Here is a 9057-nt window from a genome sequence, read left to right on the forward strand (position 1 = left end):
CCCTGATCATACAAGATGGATCCCTCAACCAGTTCGAGTTCCTCGGATTCCGACAGCTATGCCGATATGGATTTCCACATGAGCTCCGAAAGCAGCGTGACCGGAATGAATCAACCAATTAGCCATCATCTATTCTGGATGAATTGGGGATGGGTTCGTAATCTACTTAACCATTGGAGACAAGAAGAAGGCGATCCCTTTCATCCACCACATTGCCCTCTTGGCAATGAACCTGAAGCACTTACCGGTGAACCTGTCCGAAACACTATTTTCTCTCTCATTTCCAGAGTATCTCGTCATGATTGTATACTACACCAAATTCTAGATCTTATTTATCCGCTCGTTCGAACCGACAATTACCCCTGTGTAATAGAAGAAGTCAACGAGCTTCGCGCTCGGGTAGTGGCTTTGGAGAATATGGTGCAAAGGTTACAAACACCAGCAGCAGCACCAACAGCATAACCAGTACCACCATCAACAATACCATTACCACCACCAACAACAACTGCATCGCAAACCTCAACTTCACAATCTGTCCCACGAGCATCGACGTCATACGCCATGTAGATACCAAGGAATACCACAACGATGAAGTATTGATTCATAACTTCATTGGGGAAACATTCTACGGCGATTATGTAATTTCTAAAGTTTAGAAATTATCTATCCTCGCCTTAACCATAAATCAAATGAGTTTAATTTAATATTAACTCATTAAATCAATATTACATCTGAAGAAATATACACATATATATTTCCATAAAGACTGTAATAAAATTCTTTTGTACAAAATATTAATTGTGAATTTTTTTTTAACGGGTAGGTAATACCTGAGAGATATATAAATTCACAATTAATATGTTACATTCTTCGAATCTGATTCAGCAAATCATCCATTATACTCCCTACTTTCACAACAATATACATTCTTTTATAAAAATCAAAACAACCATACTCATTCAAAATCTAATTACATATTCTGATTTTGAAATCTCAGAATTCGATTCAAGATATAACCGAAATCGTCACTCTTAGATTCCTACATCTTTCAAAACTATACTTTGACTTCAAAACTGTCCTAGAACCTCATTTCTATTCATGAAACTCACAAAAATATTTGTATCATTCAAAATCTTAGAACATCATATGTATATTAACAATTACAATATGTGTTCAAACACTTCGAAATTCCTAAAGACATGCGAGATGATGATCCAACCACATATTACCCACTGTCATGCATCTGAAAAGCTCTCGAAACCAAAGTTATAGTTTAACACGTATCCATGACAGATCCTTTGATATTTATTACCAAATATAATTTTTCAATATCTTTCCAAAATAGACAGTTATGTCACAGCTCCAGCAAATCACCTTCATTTGTTTATACGAATAAACCTTATTATAACAATTACCCCTTCATCATTGTTACCGGAGAACCTTTCATATCTCGCCACATTAGCAGTAAACTTATCAACAACTTCATTAACCTTCGACTTAAGCCTCTCCGAAAAGCCACTATACTTATTCATTAAAATCCCATCATGTACTCACCTACATCCTGTAACAATAATTGTCACACCAACTACTGGGAATTAGCAATCAGTATTTTGAATTTCGCGACAATTTTACGTCAAAAGTTATACATATAACGTCTATCTCCTAGACTTACATACTTCGAATGTGAATTTTCTGAAAAACGTCCTAAACCATGAACTAGTTCTCCGAAATTGGAAAAATGCTGATGAAGCAGCAAAAACTGTAAACGACTTTAACAGTCAAAAGTTTGATGATAAAGAATAGTATGGTGGTAAAGCTGAGAAAAAGAGAAGGTTTGAAACTGGAAAACGGATTGAGCAGACCATGAAGGAGGCTGTGGACAAATCACAAAGACTAAACCTGCCTTCAAAAGATCCAAATGATTCAGTGTCTACTGAAATCGTTAGCAAACAACTTACTTCTTATTCTAAACCTTCACAGACAAATCTTCTTCATCATCCATATTATCGTATCTTTTATTATAATATCTTCGATATTCCTGAAGATATTTTCACAACTATTCTTATCTGAAATCTTTCATCTCTTCGCAATATCTGCGTTACAACATAAAAAGAAACTGTGTTAGTTTCTAAATTCTAAAAAAAAAAATTGAATTTAAAATAGGAATGTTTTTGAAGTAGTGTTGGGAACTGAAGCATGAGTTAGTATAATATAATGACACTTGATCAACGTGATTATATTACAGTAAGTCATGCTGAGTTTCTAATGGAACGTGATGATTCACAGAACATACTGTCATCATGTACTGTTTACACGACTCTTACATTCTACCCAATTTCCAAACATATTAAGAACATATCATCTTGATAGCTCTATATTTTCAGATATTCTGGTAATTTGCCAAATCAAGATCGTGCCATTACGATTTTCTTCTTGGAACATTAACTATGTTCATCCAAAAATTCATATCTACGAATTCTGGACCATTATCCGCTTGACTTAAGGTTGGAAAGAGAAAACGAAAGCATGAAGCTCCGAAATATAATGGAGAATATAAAGCCCGATAACAACCCCGAAATTACAAACCGTGTATATCAATGCGTATAGCAATATAAAGACACGGGAGAATGAAAAACACAATAACCCCAAGGTAATGGTAGAAGAAAATAACTTCCTCCGGTGGTAGATGAAAAAGAAGAATGACATATATGAAAGTTAAGAGTATATCAAGAATCAATACTGGATGAAGCATATTAACGAATGCTTTAAAGTATGAATTGGGGAGAAAGACTAGAAGGTGTGAAATGTGGAAATAAAGAAACGAAGGGGGTGGAATTATAGTAAAATATCAGACAGAGAAATCGAGACAGATTATCGCATTTAATCAAAGAAGATCCTGATTTCCTTAATCGCCGAAGAACCAAATCTTATTGCAAAGATTTTCTTTAAATCCCATGAATTCCGAAAATCAATCATAACTACGTCATCGGTTAAAACGAATATACGTTTACTCATTTCACTCTCTTGCGATAGCTTCACTTATACTCTTCGCGTAATCAAATTATTTTTTCTATATTACTCAATGATGATAAAACTCTATTTATCAACTCATATTCATCATGAAAACATTTTTTATAGTTAGCCATGACGACCTCGATCAAATTTCGGGACGAAATTTCTTTAACGGGTAGGTACTGTGACGACCCGGAAATTTCCGACCAAATTTAAACTTAACCTTTATAAGTTTCCGACACGATAAGCAGAATTTGTAATGTTGAATCTTAAAAAGTTTGGAACTACATTCATGTAATCAATTACCATTTGACCGTGTTCGACGATTCACGAACAATTATGTGTATATAGATATGTATATATAATATATAATATTAACTGAAAACATTAACAAAGTATTAGATATATGATACTTTACATGAACATATTTGTTTCGATATATTTATCGACAGAATTAAGAAATAATATCAAATAATTGAATTATCAGATACATTATGATATGATTACGGGCCTATGTTATGAGGTCCACTGTGATTTAAGAAATCTATTCTTTTTGACAACTCATTAGTTAACCAGTATGATAAAGATAACGATATTTATATTTTATTTTATTAAATATATATAACGATTTAAATTAATATTATATATTTTTATACGCGTATTATACGTACATAGTTTTATACTTTTACTATACTTTAACTTTACCTTTACTTTACTTTTACTTTACTTTAACTTTAATAATTCATACTTTAATAATTCACTTTAATAATTCATACTTTAATAATTCACTTTAATAATTCATACTTTAATAATTCACTTTAATAATTCAAAAATCTATTATAAATAGAATTCAATAGGTTTCATTATTTCATAGAAACTTGAAAATATATTTCTCTAAACTCTCTCAATCGAATTACATATATATATATTTACTTAGTACTATTTCAAGATATTATTAGTATACATAAAATACTACGACGGAGTTATATTCAGACGATTTCAAAATAAGTTTTCAAATGGGATATAGCTAAGGAAATTATGGGTTATAGCTATGAAGGTTATGGGTATTGATCGAGGGTATTGCTCGTGAGGTCAACCTAACGTTTATCATTTTTGTTGTGTCTACGTACTTTCCTGCAATATTGAATCACAATATTGATACGTGAGCATTCATATCTTATCTTTTATATATTAATAGTGTATCCCTGACTAGTGCTCGAGTATATATGATTATGCATGTTTGTATGCTTAGTTTCGTCGTTAAATAGTTTATGATAAATCACGAATTTGATAAATATGCTACTGAGATAAGTTATATGATATGCATGTCATTGAAAAGCTGAAGAAAAAAATTAATAACTTTTCATTTAGAAATCGCGTGGTTTCGATGAACGGATTAAAAGATATGGTCAACTGAATTATCATTAATTTTAATATTATTATTAAAACGATTATTATAACTATTATCAGTTGATGTTATTACTAAAATTATCTTTATTACTAAAAATTAATATTTTTATTGAAACTATCATTTTATTATTTTTATCATTATTATTATTATCAATATTATTTTATCAAATAAATATGCGTACAAAGATATTTTTACCACACGTAATGTAATTACATTAATAATACATACCACTATATTTTTATGATATTAAGTGAATTTTATAAATTTTATTACTTGAGATATATAAAAGTATATTTTTATCATATATGAATTTTAATATAAATTTTTATTTATTAATAAATGACTTGTATTATTTAGTATAATAAGATCTGATAAATATATTTAAATATATAAAACTACTATATATAAGTTATATAATAAACATGTATAGATTTTGAAAGTCATTTTGGGTTAAGTTGACTTTTGTTGACTTTTGCATGTCGGTCTCGAGCATTAGGATTGTGATACACTACGACTTGACCTAAATTGTTAGACAGATATTGACCAACATATAAATATATATACTTAATATAGGTTCGTGAATTCGAGACAAACCCTGCACTTGTTCAGTGCCGTCATATACATAATTGCTACAAAATACAGTATTGTGAGTTTCATTTGCTCCCTTTTTATATATATTTTTGGGCTGAGAATACATGCGCTGATTTATAAATGTTTTACGAAATAGGCACAAGTACTAAAACTAATTCTATGTGGGTTTAAACCAGAAATATACCCTTAGCTTGGTAACATTAAACTACTTGTCTATGTACGGTAGGCGCGAATCCTAAAGATAGATCTATTGGGTCTGACAAACCCCATCCTGACTATGGGATGCTTTAGTACTTCGAGGTTATTTTAAACACACCTGATCTGGTGTATTTCAGAGGGTAAAACATGAACGTTAAGGCTTGTTATCGGGTGCCTACAACTTATAGAATACTTTTATACACTTGCGAGTGTACGGATATTTATAGAAACTGAAATCTTGTGGTCTATTACTATTACGAAAATGATGGATTATGATAAACTAATGAACTCACCAACCTTTTGGTTGACACGTTTGATGTTATGCGAGGTGTATATAAAATAGTTATTAATTTTAGCAGAAAATACTATTAAATATGATACAATTTTACACAAGATATTTATTTATTTATATAATGGATATACTTAAACCTTGCTACAACACTTATAGGCAGTGTACCTAATCGTACAGTAGTGTAGTTTTTAGTAAGTCCGGTTCGTTCCACAGGGAAATCTTTAAACAAAGCTCAACGCTATATTAGTTTACTTTTATAAAAATACAAATATATATATAAGTAATATTATTATTATAAAGGGGGGTTTTTACCGTTTAATGACCGGTTTGTCGATTTTAAAACTTTAGTCGCAGTTAAAACCTAATGTAAAATATAAAATAAATACAAGACTTAAATTAAAGCGTAAAGTAAATAACGATAATGAAATTGCGAATAATAAAAATGCGATAAAATAAAATTGCGATAATTAAAAAGTACGATAATTAAAAGTGCGATAAAATAAAATAAATAAAAGTGCGATAATTAGAAGTGCAATTAAATATAAAATAAAGGAAATTAAATATGAAATAAAAGAATTATGCTTATTTAAACTTCCGTAATCATGATGTTTGACGTGTTGATTTTAGTTTTATGCCCATGGGTTAATTGTCCTTTGTCCTGGATTATTCAATATGTCCATCTGGTTTTTGTCCATAACAGTCCATCAGTCATAAATATAAAATGCGAGTGTCCTCGTCAAATTATTATTATACCCGAAGTTAAATATTCCAACTAATTGGGGATTCGAATTGTAACAAGGTTTTAATACTTTGTTTAATGAATACACCAGGTTATCGACTGCGTGTAAACCAAGGTTTTACTACTTTGTTAACAATTACACCAATTACCCTTGAATGTAATTTCACCCCTGTTTTAATTATTCTAGTGGCTATTAATCCATTCCCGTGTCCGGTTAAATGAACGATTATTCGTACATATAAATACCCTGCCCATCGTGTCCGATCGAGTGTATATGGTAATTTATAGGGACGCCCAATTGTAAATCTTTATATTAACATTAACAAACTTTCATTTAGTTAAACAAATATAAAGCCCATTAATAGCCCATAGTCTAATTTCCACAAGTGTCGTTCTTTTGTCCAAACCCCAATTATGGTACAAAGCCCAATTACCCAATTTTAGTAATTAGCCCAACATCATGATTACTTCGTTTTAAATAAGCATAATAATAACTTAGCTACGAGACATTAATGTAAAAAGGTTGAACATAACTTACAATGATTAAAAATAGCGTAGCGTTACACGGACAGAATTTCGACTTACACCCTTACAACATTCGCTAACATACCCTTATTATTAGAATTAAAATTAAAATTAAAATATAAATTATATATATATATATATATATATATAAGTTTTACGTATGAAGAGGAAGAAAAGAGATATGAAATTTGATCAGAATTCGGTTTGCTTTATAGCCAGAGTTGAAAATTGGGGCTCCGCGACTCGCGGCAAAATGCCCTTCAATCTCCGCGAGTCGCGGAGGATGTATTTACAGCTCACACCCTTGGAGTTTCTTGCTGCCGACGGTTTTAATAATATATATATAATATATATATAATTAATATAATTAATTATATATTATATTATATTTATATACATAGTTAACTTGTAATTTTTAGTCGGTTGCGTCGAGCGTTAAGAGTTGACTCTGGTCCCGGTTCCGGATTTTCGAACGTCCTTGCGTACAATTTTATATTTTGTACTTTGCGTTTTGAATCTTGTACTCTTGTAATTTCGAGACGTTTCTTATCAATAATTGGAACCTTTTTGATTGTCTTTTGTACTTTTGAGCTTTTTGGTCGTTTGCGTCTTCAATTCGTCGAATCTGTCTTTTGTCTTCACCTTTTATTATTTAAACGAATATCTCTTGTAAATAGAACAATTGCAACTAAAAGCTTGTCTTTCTTGAGGAATAATGCTATGAAATATATGTTCGTTTTTAGCATTATCAAATATTCCCACACTTGAGCGTTGCTTGTCCTCAAGCAATATCGTCTTGAAATACTAGAATCACTTCTTTATTCTTCACACTTTGTACATCAGTGATTTCTATACGGCGGTATAAACAATGGTAATAACGATATGGTTTACAGTCCCACATGACTATAAAAATTTAGATCCATTAAGGAAATTGGATCTTTATGAAAACATTTGATCTTTTGAAAATTAAATCTAGTTTTTTACCCTAGATAAGTTTTCCGGAATAACCCTTTACCGGTGTTTGCAAAATATTTTTGTGGGTTTGGTGGGTTTCAGATTTGAAAATTTTAGCTCAAACTTGCGGTTTTGTGTCACCCACTTGCTAACCTTGTATTTGGAAAGCAACACGTCCAGTTTACTTGTTCCGTATATTACCTTTCGGCAAACTACCGTCCGGTTGTAAAGGAAAGCGTTGAACAAGCAACTGTTAAGGCAATGTCCCGTGACATGCTTTTAATTATGGTCTATAACGTGTTGGACGCAATTACTATCCTTGGTAGGAGTAATAGTAAAGCTCACCCTTATAATTTGTCGGTCTGGCACAAGGTCCTGTCTTTGACCACTATGCAACCACCGTTCTTACGGTTGACACCCGATTTAGTTCAGATGACCTAATGAATTCCAGGTGAATTCCTAGGATTTTACGTTCAATGGTAATGAACGCATTGAAAATAGGGTTTTCAGAAAACAAATCGGTTTGTAATTTTTGATCAAAATATTTTCTCGTTTAAGCTCGAGTTTAGATATCATTGAATTCCATGAGTTTGTAATTCTCAATCTTTAAGGTCAATCTCTAGGATTGAGTAATATCAGTCTTAAAAGCTGATTTTTAATCTTTAAGGAGATTATCCTTTCTGGGGATCTGATTCATTAGTCTTATCCAGCTAATTTGCATGGTGCCCCCCCATTGTACGAGATAAATCCTTCTCATGGTTAGGATAAATCTGACCACATGGCGACCCTGTTTAATGCTGAGGTCCGTGGATTTCCTGCTGATTTTAGTGATGACTTTTCTAGATTTTTCGTCAACCTACAGCTGGTCTGGACGACAACTTCATGACCTAAATCAAGAAGCGCGTTTCTTTTTTCGGAAGACTTTACTTCCTTTTAATGATGGAATTGATTCATCGTGTAGATCCATCTCTTCTTTTCTTTCATTGGGTAAAACAGTTTAGTTTAGTCCAAAGCAAAAGTATTTTCAGTTATTTGTTACAGATATATGTGACATATGTTTAAGATAACTTGGTAAATTTTCCCACACTTGGCTTTTATTTTCCTTTTTATCGTCCTCTATTCCATTTTAAATGAATTTTAACATTTTAGTTTGTTTCTCAATTTATGTCCTTTCCGAGGTAACAATAATTTCGGTGTTAAAACCTAGTTTTATCGTTCATAAATATGTATAAACATGATTTGAATTCATTTAATTGAAAATTTTTACTAGAATTGGGTAGTCAGTATATAAGACTAGGGCTGTTCTTTTTTATCAGAGAGCACTAGATTCTAATA

Source organism: Rutidosis leptorrhynchoides, chromosome 7 (genome assembly GCF_046630445.1).
Source record: "Rutidosis leptorrhynchoides isolate AG116_Rl617_1_P2 chromosome 7, CSIRO_AGI_Rlap_v1, whole genome shotgun sequence".
Classification (NCBI taxonomy): Eukaryota; Viridiplantae; Streptophyta; class Magnoliopsida; order Asterales; family Asteraceae; genus Rutidosis; species Rutidosis leptorrhynchoides.